Source organism: Schistocerca americana, chromosome 5 (genome assembly GCF_021461395.2).
Source record: "Schistocerca americana isolate TAMUIC-IGC-003095 chromosome 5, iqSchAmer2.1, whole genome shotgun sequence".
NCBI lineage: Eukaryota > Metazoa > Arthropoda > Insecta > Orthoptera > Acrididae > Schistocerca > Schistocerca americana.
Genome location: NC_060123.1, coordinates 501,494,982 through 501,512,280, shown reverse-complemented (window position 1 = coordinate 501,512,280; position 17,299 = coordinate 501,494,982). Strand labels below are relative to the sequence as shown.

The following is a 17,299-nucleotide window of genomic DNA, read 5'->3' as shown; positions in this document are numbered from 1 at the left end:
TAATAAGTTTTATAATACCAGTTTCAGGTGCGCCTATAGCCTGGTATAGATAGTTCTTAAAAACGATCAAAAAATAAGCGGTGGAACGAGAATGTTAACCACTCCTGGCAACATTTTTCTGGTATTCTCGATGGTTATTCTATTCCCGCCGTTGTCGAAACAGCGGTGTGTGCATGTGCAATTTTTAGTAGGCGTACATTAACGTAAACATGAATTCTTTGCCCATCTTTAAGAAAGGCGGTAGGAGAGATGTACTCAAGAATACTATACTGGCTAAGCATCAATAATATTCTTAGAAAATCACTGTTTGGATTTTATAACAGTTGCTCAGCAGAGAATGCAATTTACACGTTCACTCACCAAGCATTAAACAAAACAAAAAAATTTAGCACCGGCAAGTATTTTCTGTGACCTATCTAAGGCATTTGACTACGTGAATCAGTGTCCTCAGAGATACACTGAGGTTTTATGGGACTGATAGTGTAGCCAACCAATGGCTAATGTCATATATAAGAAAAAGAATACGGAAGATTGTACTAATCCAGTCAATGTAAGCAGGGAAGGAGGAATCACACACGGAATCCACAAGCCGCAATCTTAGGTCCACTGGTGTTCCTCATATATGTAGACGACCTTCTGTCTAATATACAACAAGCAGGATTATTTTTGCTGGAGACAATATCATTGTAATCACTTCTAATGTAATTTGCAGGTAACACTAAAATATGATGATACTGCCTCCATGAGCTAAAACCGGTCTCGCAAGTGAACACAAAATCCGAGAAATGAAGATTTCCTCAGGGGCGATTTCATTAAATCGCGGAGAAGTTAGCACTGACATTTCACGGATTTAAGCCATAATCTTAGCATTTAGTTCCAGAAAGTAGTTTCATTTCTCAGTACAATATTGGTGTGCAAATGAGCAGTGGTTCCCAGTGGTCTGCTGAAAAAAGATGCTGCAGAAACTCCTGCGGTTTGTGAGAAGTACATTAGCTACGCTGCGTGGCTAAGTCGTGGGACATTACCATGGACAAGCTCTGTTTGCTGTCACGATATACAAGTGGCGGCGCAGTATGTCGTCGTCCTAAAAATGCAACAAAATGAGTCAACAGGTGAAATTTATTTTCAACTGAACATTATCATGTAGTCCCAAAGTTCGGGCATTCGAGAAGACGCCCCACAGAAATTGTGTGTGGGCATGTGCGATTATTTGTTAACGACATTATTGTCAAATGAGAACGTAAGGGAAGCATCGATTCTGTCAGCCCGCTGGTAAGCTTAATAGATTGAAACGGACTGCCTAAATTAAATAAATATTGTATGAACCAACGATTATATATATATAATACAAGAGACTTCTACAGAACTTTCGCAGATAAATTACGAGGATATATCCCTCAAAATTTATGTTTCAGAAAACCAGATGGTAAATTAGCCCTAACAAACCAGGAAAACTGTCAAGTATTGGCTCAATATTTTTCTAACCTACTAAATTGCCCAGAACCTAGTTTAAGGTTTCCCAAAGAAATCAGTGCCAACGCTCAACCGGATTCATTACCACCAACACAGGAAGAAATCAAATGTCACATTAAAAACTTAAAAAATAATAGAACATCTGGTGAAGATGGCATTGTTGCAGAGCTATTAAAAAACCTAGGACCAAAGACGTTGCAAGAGCTCACAAAAATAATAACAAAAATATGGGAAACAGAAAAATTACCAGAGGATTGGAAATGTGCCCTTATTCACCCGTTACATAAAAAAGGAGACAGAACAAATGTCAATAACTACAGGGTAATCTCACTTTTACAAGTCACCTACAAAATTCTCTCAACATGCCTGCTGAAAAGAACACAAGAGCAGCTGGAACGCCAAATTGGTGATTATCAAGCAGGCTTCCGCCCCGGTCGCTCATGCATAGAACAAATATTTAATTTAAAGACAATATTAAAACACAAAGCAATTAGAAATGCCCCCATAATTTGTACATTTGTAGATTTTAAGAAAGCCTATGACTCAATTGACCGGCAATCTTTGTTTAACATTTTAGAGGAACTTGGACTTGACTCCAAAACACTAAGGCTTATCAAAGAATCACTGACAGACACTGTATCTAAAGTTAAATTCAGGGGAGAAATCTCTGAACCTTTTCTCATAAAAACTGGAGTACGTCAAGGTGACGGGCTATCTCCATTTCTGTTTAATATAGTCCTGGATAAAGTCATTAAGGAATGGGAAAAAGAATTAAAAAATCAATCCTACTGGAAACCAACCCATCTTGGTAGAACCAATGACAACGTGGAGATATCTTGTTTAGCATTCGCGGACGACTTGGCCATACTTGCAGATGATGAAGAAATCGCCACCAAACAAATAGAGATCCTTAAGGAATGCGCTGATAAAGTAGGTTTACAAATTTCGTTTCAAAAGACAGAATTTTTCTGTACGAAATTCCATATACACAGTTTGAACACAAAATATGGAAAAATAAATAGAGTAAAACATTTTAAATACCTAGGTGCAATTTTGGAGCCAACCGGAGGAGAGAAAGTTGCACAGAAGATCAGACAACAGAAAATGAAGAGAGCATATGGTATGACACATGAAATATACAATAAAAAATGCATCTCCTCGAACACAAAAATCAGACACTACTGCACAGTAATTAAGCCAGCAGCACTATATGCTAGTGAAACGCTCACACTCCACACAAAATGTGATTTAGAAAAAATACTAAAAGAAGAACGCAAAATTATGAGAAAGATTTTAGGTCCAAAATTAGCAGAAGAAGGTTACCGGATACAATCAAGAAGAACCACAGAAACTATATCAAACCTGGCAGCAGACATAAGAAGGCGAAGATTAAAATTTTATGGACATGTCACTAGACTTCCCCCCACACGACTCACCAACAGAATTCTCACTTACATAGAAAAAGTCAAATCAACAACACCATGGATTAGCCAAGTAAAATTAGATTTACAAAAAGCAAATATTGAACTTAAAGATGTCAAAGATAGAAAAAACTTTTAGAAATAAGGTGGAAAAGTGGATTGTATTGTCGGAGAAGGAAGCACTAAAGAGACCAGGAACAAAATGGACAGAAGAAAGAAAAAGAAAACATGGAGAACGAATGAAAGAAGTATGGAAGAAACGACGTCAGAAAGCTTTGCGTGATCCTTCTGAGTCCATTCGCGATAAATAAATAAATAAATATTTACATATAGTGTCGTGGCAACTTACGTTCCAGTTCCAGTAACCACATCAGTGACACGATAATCAGTCGAGGAGGGACACTAGGCTGATCACAGGATCGTATGCGCAAAATTGCTTATACTGGTGCAGACAATTCTATCATCTTATCTATGTAAGGGTGGGAGAAGGTTTTAATAAGGATGGGTCACGATACGTGATGTGGCACAGATGGACGTGAATGGATTCTCTGAATGTTTGGCAGCTTTTCGTTAACCTGCGTATGTTGTGACGGCATTAAAAGCCCCCGGAGGAAGTCATTCGTCTTCGACAATGTCACAACGAACTCAGATGTTTATGCAAACTAGTTTCCATTGGAACCATAAGGATGAGTCACACTAGTTGGAAGAATATTTATTTAAACAATAACCGGTTTATATTTCAAGCACTTCGTCTACAATGGGCGTACTTTCCATTAGTAGCTGAAGAACGTACACTGGTTATAAAATTTCCGTTTGAGGGATCGAGGAGCTTGGTATTGAAAAGTGCATTTCGTTCACCAAAAGTACTCCAGAACTTTCTATTTATTCTTGTGATTATTTCCTTTGCTGTTTCTTACATATTATTGCAATCTTTTTGTAATTAATTGTTAGGCCTACTGTTGAACTCTCTATTCGCTTTTTATTTAAAAAATATTATATGACTGTTGCTCAGCAACATCAAAAACTGTTCACAATGTTCGGTTCTGCCATTCGTTGTTAAGCTTACTTGAAATCGATGCGAACGGTACAATGTCGTCAGCAAGACGAAGTTGTGGCGTTAACATCCATTCCTCCCCCTTTATCCGAGAGGGCTGCTGAGCACAATTTTGTTATCTGAAGTCTCTAACGAAATCTGTGGCATTGGTACAAACGAGTACAGAGGAAAATACCCATTTGCAATGCCAGTGACATTTGGTGTAAGGGGGTGGTGCTCTAACATTCTCTCTGGGGATAGGATCACTAAATTTGTTCGATGTCAGGAGATATTGGGACCGACAGCGTGTGCAGATAGGCCTACACTTGCCACAACAGTACGCAAAACAGTGTAACTTCAGAGACTTTTCTAGGACGAAATAAGCACGTTGACATTCCCCATTACAAATAAAGATAGCTGAATTAAATTAAAATCATACTTCCAATCACAGATTCGTATTGGTCGGGTAATCATGAGTTCATGGGTCCTAATCACTAGTTTAAGAATCAATTAATTAAAAAGTCAATGAAATTAATTAGTCGTTTTATCCCTTAAGATCAATTTCCCCTGGTCAACTAAAATCATCGATGGTTCACCTTCGTAGAGGACTATCAGATGGAGGGGGCAGAGCAGTTTTCATGAGTGCCTATTAATTAATTCAAAAAATACATAAGATGGCGAAAATCGACAGACGTTCGTGGCCTGACTTTTAAATTCAACCTGCAGCTACGTTGATGCTGAAGGACACTACTCTGTCCCCTCCCTGCGTTCGGAGAATTGATACCACTTCAGGGTCATCAACCTGGGCACCAAGAGGCCGAGCTGCTCGTTGGCTGATAGAAGTATCTACCGTTTGCTTTGTCACTCTGTCAATTCGGCTACAGGGAGCCTCTCCTATTGAAGGAGAAACACTGCTACGCTACGCCTAATGTTACAAAACTACCGAGACACTCTCTCCCAGCCCCATGTATTTACAGTTCTTACTCGATTTAACTTCGCGACCAGTAGTAGTGCGTTAGTTGCCGGCATCTTGTCGAACGTGTTGGCTTCCATCAACTGGAGGCAATCACCTATACATTCAGTCAGTGTTAGTCGGAGGTTTCACTGTAAAATGTCCGTGGCAGCTTCACCCGTGACTAAGATGCAAATGTACTATTTGCATCGTGAGCAACCAGCATTACCGTTACATTGATTTTAGAGCGGTAGGCCTTGTTGCGCTGCCCTTGTTTGTTTACTTGTACGACGGCATACTGAAAAGTGATACCTGTGAATTTATAGGAAAACTCTTAAAGATTTTAAGCAAAACAAACGTTATTAACATTCTCCATATTAATTCTTCACGTCTACTTATCTGCAACCTCTGCCGCTAAGGGCTCCGAATTGTAGCGTGTAATATGGTGATGTGCAACGTAACTAAGATGATGCGTGAGAAACAGCTTGCTGTAATCACGTTTCGCGAATTCGAAGAGTTCGTCCATACATGGAGCACCCTCCCCTTCAGCGTGGGGGGGGGGGGGGGTCTCTAAGCACTATGGGACTTAACATCTGAGGTCATGTCCCCTAGACTTGGAATACTTAAACCTAACTAACCTAGGGACATCACATACATCCATGCCCAAGGCACGATTCGAACCTGAGACCGTAGCCGCAGCGCGGTTCCGGACTGAAGCGCCTAGAACCGCTCGGTCACAGCGGCCGGACCCTTCAGCCTGACAATGCCATATAACACACGAGTGCTGCGATACCTGCAGCAATCCGACACCTTGGGTTTGCTGTCATCGATCGTCATCCATACCATCGCGACTTGGCCCCGTCCGATTTTTATCTGTTTCCAAAACTTAAAGAACAACTTAGAGCTCTTTGACAGTGATAAAGCGGTGCAAGCAAAGGTGAGGTTGTGGCTCCGTCAACAATGTCAAACCTTCTACAGACTGGTCTCTCGATGGGAGGAATGTGTTCGTCGGCAGGGTGCCTACGTCGAGAAATGAGTATGTACACATGAAGCATGAAGATATAGAATGTTAATCACGTTTGTTTCGGATAAAAATTTCGGAGGCACTGCTTTCCAGCACTCTCTCACATTACATGACCCCTGCCTGCTAACTGTCTTCGTTTGAGATTCTCGATTTCCAAGATTCATCTCTCTTTCCCCAGTTACCTCTCTTTCCCCAGTTACCTCTCTTTCCCCAGTTACCTCTCTTTCCCCCAGTCACCTCTCTCTCTTTCCCCCAGTCACCTCTCTCTCTTTCCCCCAGTCACCTCTCTCTCTTTCCCCCAGTCACCTCTCTCTCTCTCTCTCTCTCTCTCTCTCTCTCTCTCTCTCTCTTTCCCCCAGTCTCACCTCTCTCTCTCTCTTTCCCCCAGTCTCACCTCTCTCTCTCTCTCTCTCTCTCTCTCTCTCTCTCTCTCTCTCTCTTTCCCCCAGTCTCACCTCTCTCTCTCTCTCTCTCTCTCTCTCTCTCTCTCTGTCTCTCGCTTTCCCCCAGTCACCTTCTCTCTCTCGCTTTCCCCCAGTCACCTCTCTCTCTCTCGCTTTCCCCCAGTCACCTCTCTCTCTCTCTCGCTTTCCCCCAGTCACCAATCTCTTTCTAGAGAGTGAACAGTTAATAATTGTTTCTCGTTTGATTCTTTATATTTCTCGTGTAAATTTAGCTTGCCCTGCAGCAAGCCAAGTGGTTGCAATATAGCCCAGAATTTTGGGTTGACTAAATCCCATTTTTTGCGACAAGACTGCCTCGCATTTGTGTGTTTTATCAAGGATACATTTGCTTTAAATAATGTAATCTTCTTACTGGAGAAGTTTATGTCCCCAGATAGCAAATTATATGTATATATTTGCAACTAATTTCAGCAAGTAAAATCGCCATTATCAAATCCTCTACACACATATACCACTGTGTCACTCTATGTAATGCACTGTAGTCATGAACATGTTTTGGAAGAAGTTGTTGAAGAAGACTCTTGTTCCATGGCTGAGTGGTAGTGGACTGCATATATTGGCACAATAGCTTATATATGTGATCTGAAGATGGCTTCTTTAACTTGCCGAAACTAGTTGTTACATGCACAAGACGAAGGGCATGCAGTAAGTAATGCAACACATTTTTTTTTCCTGAAAGCAGATTGGTTTTATTCAGGATTTTAATGCACCATGATACTCCCCATTCTTGTGACTACAAGACCCTTTTCTTCAACATAATCTCCGTTCAATGCGACGACGTTACGGCACCTTACTGGGGAGGCCTGTATATCCGCTTGGTACGACTCTACTTGTCGACGCCGAAGCCAAGGTCTTGCCGCATCAATAACCACCCCATCATCCAAGTACTGTTTCCCGCACCATTCATTGTGGCAAACAGGTGGAAGTCGACAGATGCGAGATCTGAGTTGTAGGGTGGATGAGGAAGTACTGTCAATTGAATATTTGTGAGCTGCTCTCGGGTGCGTCGACTAGTGCGAGACTTCAGGTTGTCATGGAGGAGGAGACGTTCGTTTGCAGTTTAGTGGCGACGAACACGTTGAAGTCATTCCTTCAGTTTCCTGAGGCTATCATTGCAGGAGTCACAGCCGTGTGCTGCCAGTCAGCACCAGACAAGTTTGCACGACAATGTTGCGATGATGACAGACGCATAGATCCTGAGAAATCAGTACCCAGGACAACCACCTCTGGCCGTAATAACGGCCTTGATACACCTGGGCATTGAGTCAAACAGAGCTTGGATGGCGTGTACAGGTACAGCTGCCCATGCAGCTTCAACACGATGCCACAGTTCGTTCATCAGGAGTAGTGACTGGTGTAATGTGACGAGCCAGTTGCTCGGCCACCATTGACCAGACGTTTTCAGTTGATGAGAGATCTGGAGAATGTGCTGGCCAGGGCAGCAGTCGAACATTTTCGGTATCCAGAAAGGCCCGTACAGGACCTGCAACATGCGATCGTGCATTATCCTGCTGAAATGTAGGGTTTCGCAGGGATCGAATGAAGGGTAGACCCACGGGTCGTAACACATCTGAAATGTAACGTCCACTGTTCAAAGTGCCGCCAATGCGAACACGAGGTGACTGAGACGTGCAACCAATGGCACCCCATACCATCACGCCGGGTGATACGCCAGTATGGCGATGACGAATATACGCTTCCAATTTGCGTTCACCGCGATGTCGCCAAACACGGATGCGACCATCATGATGCTGTAAACAGAACCTGGATTCATCCGAAAAAATAACGTTTTGACATTGGTGACATTGGTTGAGTACACCATCGTAGGCGCTCCTATCTGTGATGCAGCGTCAAGGGTAACCGCAGCCACTGTCTCGGAGCTGATAGTCCATGCTGCTGCAAACGTCGTCGAACTGTACGTGAAGATGGTTGTTGTCTTGCAAACGTCACCATCGAGACGTGGCTGCACGATCCGTTACAGCCATGTGGATAAGATGCCTGTCATCTCGACTGCTAGTGATACGAGGCAGTTGGGATCCAGCACGGCGTTCCGTATTACCCTCCTGAACCCACCGATTCCATATTCTGCTAACAATCAATTGGATCTCGACCAACGCGAGCAGCAATTTCGCGATACGATAAACCGCAATCGCGATAGGCTACAATCCGACCTTTATGAAAGCTGGACCGAGCGAGGTGGCGCAGTGGTTAGCACACTGGACTCGCATTCGGGAGGACGACGGTTCAATCCCGTCTCAAGCCATCCTGATTTAGGTTTTCCGTGATTTCCCTAAATTATTTCAGGCAAATACCGGGATGGTTCCTTTGAAAGGGCACGGCCGATTTCCTTCCCAATCCTTCCCTAACCCGAGGAACGTTAAACACTAGCCACCACCACCACCATTAAAGCTGGAAACGTGATGGTACGCATTTCTCCTCCTTACACGAGGCATCACAACAACGTTTCACCAGGCAACGCCGATCAACTGCTGTCTGTGTATGAAAAATCGGTTGGAAACTTTCTTCATGCCAGCGCGTTGTAGGTGTCGCCACCGGCGCCAACCCTGTGTGAATGCTCTGAAAAGCTAATCATTTGCATATCACAGCATCTTCTTCCTATCGGTTAAATTTCGCGTCTGTAGCACTTCATCTTCGTGGTGTAGCAATTTTAATGGCCAGTAGTGTAAATAAGTGGCAGATTATTGATCACGTTCCACTGTTATCGGCTTTCTTGGTATAGGACGACGGTTCAAACCCGCGTCCTTAGGTTTTCCGTGATTTCCCTAAATCGCTCCACGCAAATGCCGATTTCCTTCCCCATCCTTGACGTAATCTGAGCTTGTGCAGCATGTATAATGGCATCGATGTCGACAGGAAATTAAAGCCCACATTTTTTCCTTTTTCTTTCTGGGAGTAGCCTGGAGCTATTTAAAAAGGGAAGAGTCCGAGAATCCGAGGCCGTTTCCCATACCAGAGGCAATTGAGACACTGTGACGGGCCTGCCGGAAGCGGCTGATGACTCTGAGCGATAGCCCCTGCTGACGTAACAGCATGCAGCTGGCGCCGCGTGCCAGGCCGACTGTTTTACTGCACTTTCACTCGAGAGCTCGGTTGGCAGCTCATCCGATCTCCGACAGTGCCGGCAGGAGCGGACCGCTGAGATGACGGGGCTGCCCGTGCGAGCAGCACAAAACAAACTCATCAGCGTCAGCTGAGCGCGTCAAGGGCGCTGCAGGACGTGTCGCCCCACGCATGCGCGGAGCAGGCCTTGTCGGCGGCTACTGGCAGCGCACGCAGTGCGTGCTTAGCGGTTCGCTCGCTCTTATCCCGCCGGTTCAACGCGCGTGACAACACTGATAAGACAAGGCGGTGGGCGCAGTTCGTCGGCTACTCGGCCAGTTAGCGTCCGGCAGAGTTACGTACCGAGCGCCGTGAGACCAGCCAGCAGTCAGACTGACAACTAGCATCCCTGCAAAGGTGAGTTTTCAAACGCAAGCAGAGCTAGTTTATTCCGCACATGGCGCTGTAACAGATATGTTGTCTCCATGTGGTTCTGATCATACACGGAGAGTTCAGTCTTGCCACCTGTCCACATACCTTTATCTTCCTCCACATCTGCTGCCATATTCTTCTTTGACCTGCTTTGGCTCTTCTCCATTTTTTGCATCAACTGTCTTTCTGCCACACTTTTCTGAATTATAGTTTTAAACACTTTCATTTCTATGGGAGCCTGGAATGATGTAAGAGGAGACACACCCATGAAAACACATTATTATCTGTTGTTGTTGTGGTCTTCAGTCCAGAGACTGCTTTCATGCAGCTCTCCATGCTACTCTATCCTGTGCAAGTTTCTTCATCTCCCAGTACCTACTGCAACGTGCATCCTTCTGAATCTGCTTAATGCATTCAATTCTTGGTCTCTCTCTACGATTTTTATCCTCCACGCTGCTCTCCAATACTAAATTGGTGATCCCTTGATGATTCAGAACATGTCCTACCAACCGATCCCTTCTTCTAGTCAAGTTGTGCCACAAACTCCTCTTCTCCCTAATTCTATTCAGTACCTCCTCATTAGTTATGTGGTCTATCCATCTAATCTTCAGCATTCTACTGTAGCACCACAGTTCGAAAGCTTCTATTCTCTTCTTGTCTAAACTGTTTATCGTCCATGTTTCACTTCCATATAGGGTTGGCATAATCAAAGGACGAAAATCAAGGACAAAATTCGGTGATTATAAAGATGTGGTTGAAACACGGACCGATTGTGCAAGTGACCATTGGTTTTCATTTCAGTTAAATCTTCATCATTACTTTACAGGGGTAATTATGAAATTGTGGTTGAAACCTGGAATCACAATGTCCTTTCACCTTTCTGCACGTCAGCCAAATCTTCATAATTACCATAATTCAATCAGCAATTCTGTCAGCAAAGAAGTTGTAATTAACAAGGAAAATTAATCCAAGCATTAATGGTGTCTATAAAGGAGTGGTCAATGATGAAGAAAATTAATTGCAATTGACATTAAATAACATTTTAATTAAAGCACTAAACACAAACTATTAACATGTACACAATCATGCTGCTGCGATTTTGACATTTTAAATTTCAAATTCTGTGCAATAACAACACCAGAACTATACTTCGCCCAGCTGAATGTTAACTTTACACGACCAAAGAATATCCGATACCGACAACAGAGACATAAACCAACAGCGGAAAACTGAAAACAATCGCTAAGAATCGATTATTGCACTGCTTCCACAGTCTGTTCTGAAAATAGCCGAGCGATTCTGAAGTAACACGGAATATCAGGACAGGTTTCAGTGGCTATCGTCAAGTTCGCAGGAGCTATGAAACACTTGATCGGTGATCACTGGCAAAACATGCGTAAAAAATTTTTTTTCTCTTACTAGCCACTTTTTTTGGGGACATTTTCCTCTTCGTCCAGGACACCCGTCTTCGAGCATAAAATTGCGGACTGTCCGCGAAATCCGCGATGTATGGCAACCCTACTTCCATATAAAGCTTACACTCCACACAAATACTTTCAGAAACGACATCCTGACATTAAATACTCGATATTAACAAATTTCTCTTCTTCGGAAATGCTTTCCTTGCCATTGTCAGTCTACATTTTATATCCTCTCTACTTCGACCATCATCAGTTATTTTGCTCCCCGAATAGCAAAACTCACTTACTGCTTTAAGTGTCTCATTTCCTTATCTAATTCCCTCAGCTTCACCCGATTTAATTCGACTGCATTCCATTATCGTCGTTTTGCTTTTGTTGGTGTTCATCTTATATCCTCCTTTCAAGGCAATATTATTATCTAATATTTTTAAAGCAGTCTATAATATTAATGTTCAAAATCTGAACGAAATCGATAATCGTTTTGAAGACAACTGCGGCAATACACTGCAATTAGAAATATTAGGACACGTTCATTTTATTATTTGATTGTTAAGAGTGAGTTTTTTTCTTCAGCATCCTATCGGTCGCGAAATGGAAACCACAGTGAAAATCGAAATATGTTTTAATTACAACATTTAACTTCACCTCCCAGCTACTTCTTTACATAGACGCCACTCCCAGTTAGACATTTGTCGTAGCAACCTTCCAACACCCTCGTCACAGAAGGCCGCCAACTGTGATTTCCAACAGTTTCCTACGATGGTCTGCAGCGTGTTGTCCGTGCCAAAATGCTGTCACATATGTGATCGAAAGATGAAAATCAGAGGGAGCCAAGTCCGGGCAGTATGGTGCGAGATTAAACATACATCGAAAACACGGGGCGTGCAACTTTGTTGTACCTCCAGTATGCGGCCAAGAACTGAAGAAACGCATGACGGTTACGTCATGTGGACTGCATGAAATCGGGCGGAATCCCTCAGCAGGCACCTTACTCGTGGCGGGAGACGCTATTTAAGTGTTCGTTGTTCATCCAGAAGTGAAAAAGGGATGGGATAGACGGCCACACTAGTGACAGTGTACAACATGCCGTGGAAAGCTTCACCGGATTTTCACTATGGTTTTAATTTCGCTACCAATCGGAGGTTGAAAAAGAATAGACCCTGTAATTGAGATGGCTTTATTTCAAGATGATAGTAGCTGTAGTAACATCGAAAAGACAGGCAATATACTCTTCAAATCATTTGGCCAACAAGAAATTAGTACAGGTAACTAATAACCTGTTGAATGTGCTGTACTCAAACCAACGCACCAATTATTATCCTGTTTAGCAAGTGCAGCGGAATAACAAAAATATTCATCGTCAGTCTCACATTACTTACGTTCACTATGTGTTTCGCTACTCAGGCGTTTACAGAGGGCTTTGATTTTGTGCTCTGTACAGGGTTTAAACGATAACTGCTTACCAACGTACCACAATGGTGTAGGTTAAGTCGAGACAGACTAATCTATATGTCAAATTCAAAACCCCTTCAGCCGTCTACATTTTGTTTATAATTGCCATCTGGCTGCTCTTATGTGAAGAGAACAACAACAATGACAGTGTGAACTACATAATAATGGGGCAGTGTAAAATTTAAGACATCACTATAAAAGTGGTAAACATTTAACAAAAACCAGGACATATAATTTCGACCTGCGATTAGTACGTTCACTTTATTTTTATATGGCACATGTATATTTTGTTTCCTTCTTTCCATTCATACATTGTTTTATTTTTTAGTTCACCATTGACTCTGATGTCGTACCTTGTACAGTCTGGTTTTCATTAAATGTTTACTACATGTTACCATTGTATATAGAGGGCTATTCAGAAAGAGGGGAACGTTTCCGTTTGACGCCGCTAGGCGCGCGCCTATCGCGTATAGTTTGGTATGTGTGTGCTCAGCAGCTCAGTCGACATCCATCCGTGAGAATGGGAACGTCTCTGCGCGTCTGGTTTTTTCGATAGTCTAATTTGAAATGTGCACTGCAATCGAAAATACAGCCAGTTGTGAAGTGCGGTCTGTGATACGGTTGTTGTTGGCAAAAAAACCTATAACCTATAGAAATTTGTCGTGAACTGTGCGAAGTGTACGAAAATAACGTAATGAGTGCATGTTACGACCGGAAATGGTGCATTCGGTTTAAAAATGGCCGAACCAACGTTCATGATGAAGAGAAGAGTGGACGCCCGAGCATCGTGACTGGCGACCTTGTCGCTAAAGTTGATGAAACGATTCCTGAAAACCGCCGCTTCACAATAACGGAGCTTTCGCTTTCTTTTCCACAAGTTTCACAGACTTTGCTGTTTGAAATTGTCACTCAAAAGCTAGGCTATCACAAATTTTGTGCACGATGGGTGCTCAAAATGCTTACAGAACACCATGAAGAACAGCGAATGGGGGCAATGTTGACATTTCTGGAGGCCTACCACAAACATTGTGATTCATTACTGGATGAATCGTAACCGGCGACGAGACTTGGGTGAAATGGCGAGACAAAATTACAGTCCATGGAGTGGGATGATACAAGATCCCCCCCAAAATCAAGAAAATGTTTGCAAACCTCGCCAGCAAGGAAGTTGATGGCGACAGTTTTTTGGGAAAGTCAAGGTGTGCATCTTACTAATTTTCTCGAACGTGGAGCAACCATAAATTCTGCCCGGTACTGTCAAACTTTGCACAGCCTTAGAAGAGCAGTTCAAAACAAACGCCGAGGAAAGCTGACTTCCAAAATTTTGTTTTTGCACGACAATGCCCGACCTCACACGGCAAACACCAGTAAAGAACTCCTTAACCCACTCAAATGGGAAATTTTCCCTCATTCGCCCTACAGCACCGATCTTGCAGCAAATGGCTTCCACTTGTTTCCCAAGATGAACAACTGGCTTGCAACGCAGCGCTTTGATGACGACGCGGAACCCCAGGCGGGCGTGACTGACTGGCCGAAGTCTCACGCTGCAGAATTTTACGACGAAGGTCTCTCAAACTTTGTCCACCGCTATGACAAGTGCCTTATTGTGTTTGGTGACTATGTGGAAAAGTAGTATGTCAGTCGCTCTTTCAGATGTATATAATAAAATATATTTCTTGTACTTTTTTTATGCCAAAACGTTCCCAACTTTCTGAATACCCCTCGTATTTGATCTCCTAAATTTTACTCTGACCCTTTACTATGCGGTTCACATTGTTATCATTATTGTCTCCACAAAGGGACCTGAAGATGGCATAGAGAAATGCTAAAACTGCTCACATAAATAAATTACTGTACACACAAAATATAGACAGGTAAAGGTGTTTTTTATACTGAACGGTCAAAGTCCTTCAGGCATCTTGTATGAAGATGGACTTGCACAAATTTATAAGTCACTTTTCTATCAAGCCAGAAACAGCCTCAAGTTGGCCTAGAAAAGTCACCTAGGTTACAGTGCATGCTCTGCACACGACATTTTTTTCCTATTTAAAATCGCTCTTGAACATTAAAAATCCCTTGTTCTTGCTTCTACACTAAAACTGACGTTTGCATAAATTTTATCTCAAAATATTGTGAATTTACACAGTATAAAATTAGCAATTAAATCTCTTTGTTTGTCTGGCCTCCTTACTACGAAAATGCTGTGATTGTAAGGATTAATTTTAGAATTAGCTGTAAGCATAATTAGTTTTTGCATGACGTTTACAAAAGTATTTGTTTCTTTCGTTATCCTTACGAGAAAATTTAAGTAATAATACGTAAATTGAAGGTGGAAGAGGGGGAGGGGGGCAAAGGGAAGGGAAGGGAAGGGATGTAAGCTGCATCGGCACATTACGCTCAATCAGCGGCGAAGAGTGAAAATGTGTACCGGACTGGGATTCGAACCCGGGATCTCCTGTTAACTAGGCAGGTGCGTTAACCAACACAGCATTATCGCAACTGCGCTATCTCGACACGCCTCACGGCCGACCCACATCCCCCCACTGACCGCCACCTGTCCTCAGTCCCTGCCCATTTCCTCCGTGGTCGCCACACTCAGATTCCCGCAGGAGGTCGGACGTACTTGTGCATTCGCGTTGAAGAAGGTGATTCCACTGTTCATCTAGGCGAATAAATTGTTTGAATGCATGTCCTATATCAAATTGTTCGTCTCGTCTTCTATACAGCACTGTGGTATGTTGTAAACAGTTTCCTTTACACCCTATCTATAAAATTTTATTTCTGGCATGCGCATGGCATATAGTTCCGGCAAACAGCGACATGCGCTTTGCGTTACAGCGCTAGCTGTCAGACATCACTCAACTATGTCACAAATGAAGTTACGAGTAAAACACAACGAAATCCACTTGATAATGATGCTGTAACCATCGAAACTAGTAGTGAACACAAATAAGTGTGGCTGACACAGGACTATGTTTCTTGTACTATCTAGGCTCTCTCTCTCTCTCTCTTTTTTTTTTTTTTTTTTTTTTTTAAATAAAGTGCTGCTTAAGAAATTCTTGCTGTGAGAGTCCTTCGATATAGTGCGCGAGGTGTACCATACAGTTGGTGCACTCATTGTTGAAGCTGCTGGTACAAGAGCTACCGTGGAATTTGGTGTGCCAGGCGTACAGTTTGTAAGGAAATATTAAGACGAAAAGTAAGAGGAAAGTTATGAAGAGAGGCGAAAGGGGGAATAATGAGCAGCTTAATATAAAAAATAGTGGTGACATGAGGGAAAAAGTAAAAGAAGTTCTCTTTATAAGAAAGAACGTAAACACCACCCACGGATTAGCCCTTTGGCCTGTTCCGACTGGTCGACTGCTGCTACGAGGCACTACCGTAACAGTCTATGATCGTAAGGCTTGTGAGAACAGCTGAATCCTAGTTGTCCTGCTGCTTCTTTGCACAATCAACTCCCCATTTGGTATCACGAGACCGAGTGACCCTGTTCCTGACCTTCCTATCGCATAAAAAAATATCTGAGGATATACCGGAAATCGAGCCCGGGTCATTTCGCACCGAAGGGAGCGACGCTAACCATTTTTTTCCGTCTTCTGTCGATCTGTTTCTTCGTTTTTTCGTCGTTGATTCTGGGCGATTGTGGCATGACGGCTTTCACATTCGATCGATGAGAACTCCACTCAGTTTTATTATTATTATTATTGCAGTCTCCTCCTCGAACACGGTGAGCTACTGTGCCGGCGAAACTATTCAGCTACTGAGGCAATAATGCAGAAAATAATGGCCAGAGTAAAAGGGACGCAAAGAGCGGACTGGAAGAAAGCTGCCTTCAACAAAAAGTTTTCCTATGTCTCCGAAGGCTGTGACTCTGACAGCCAGCTATTTTGCAGTAGTAGTTCGAAGCCTCATCCGACCCCAAAAACTATTCAGTCAACTACCGGTATGGTTCAGCCGGAAACATAGTGGCAAATTTCCTTTCCCGTCTTCATCCAGCTGCGTTTTGATAACTCTGATGTTAGTGAGATGCTAGGCCGGCCGGAGTGGCCGAACGGTCGCATAGTGTTCAGAGCCATTTGAACCATTTTTTTTTTTTTAGTGAGATGTTAACCTTTAACCTTATGTAATTCAATTTTGTGTTGGTATCGAAGCCTGACACAAAACTGATGAATATATTCCTGAACAATACATCTGTAACAAAGTAACGTATGACGGTGGACTGCAGCGTAGTAGAAGAACAGAAACGGAAAGTATTTCAAAGATCTTAGAAATTATGAAATCAGATCAAGCGGTAGAAAGCATAGGACACACCATTGTAAAACACCTTTGTAACATTAAAACCAGTGATTTTTATCAGGTAAATAAAAGAGCTAAGAATCATTTCTCTATCAAGACCTCTTAAAATCGATAATTATGTGGTATATCATAAATGATAAACCTTGCGAGAAGAGCGTGCAAGATAGTGAGACATCTGCTAAGCAGTCCACGATTAGTTAAACCAACACCGAAGGGAGAAGTAGAATGGAAGAAAACAGTAAGTGACAAAAAACTGAATATGGTTCAAATG

General features: G+C 42.7%; 1 protein-coding gene across 4 annotated transcripts in view; it reads left to right on the top strand.

Annotated features, from left to right (window-relative positions):
• Positions 1–17,299, top strand: part of LOC124615287 (aldehyde dehydrogenase, dimeric NADP-preferring) — a 332,089-nt gene that overhangs the window by 196,999 nt on the left and 117,791 nt on the right. The window contains exon 1 of one of the 4 annotated variants that reach the window (XM_047143063.1): positions 9,522–9,844. The exons of the other annotated variants lie outside the window; for them this stretch is intronic. The gene's annotated coding sequence lies outside the window, so the exon portion shown is untranslated. Of the gene's footprint in view, positions 1–9,521; positions 9,845–17,299 lie in introns of those variants that run through there. 4 annotated transcript variants of the gene reach the window in all.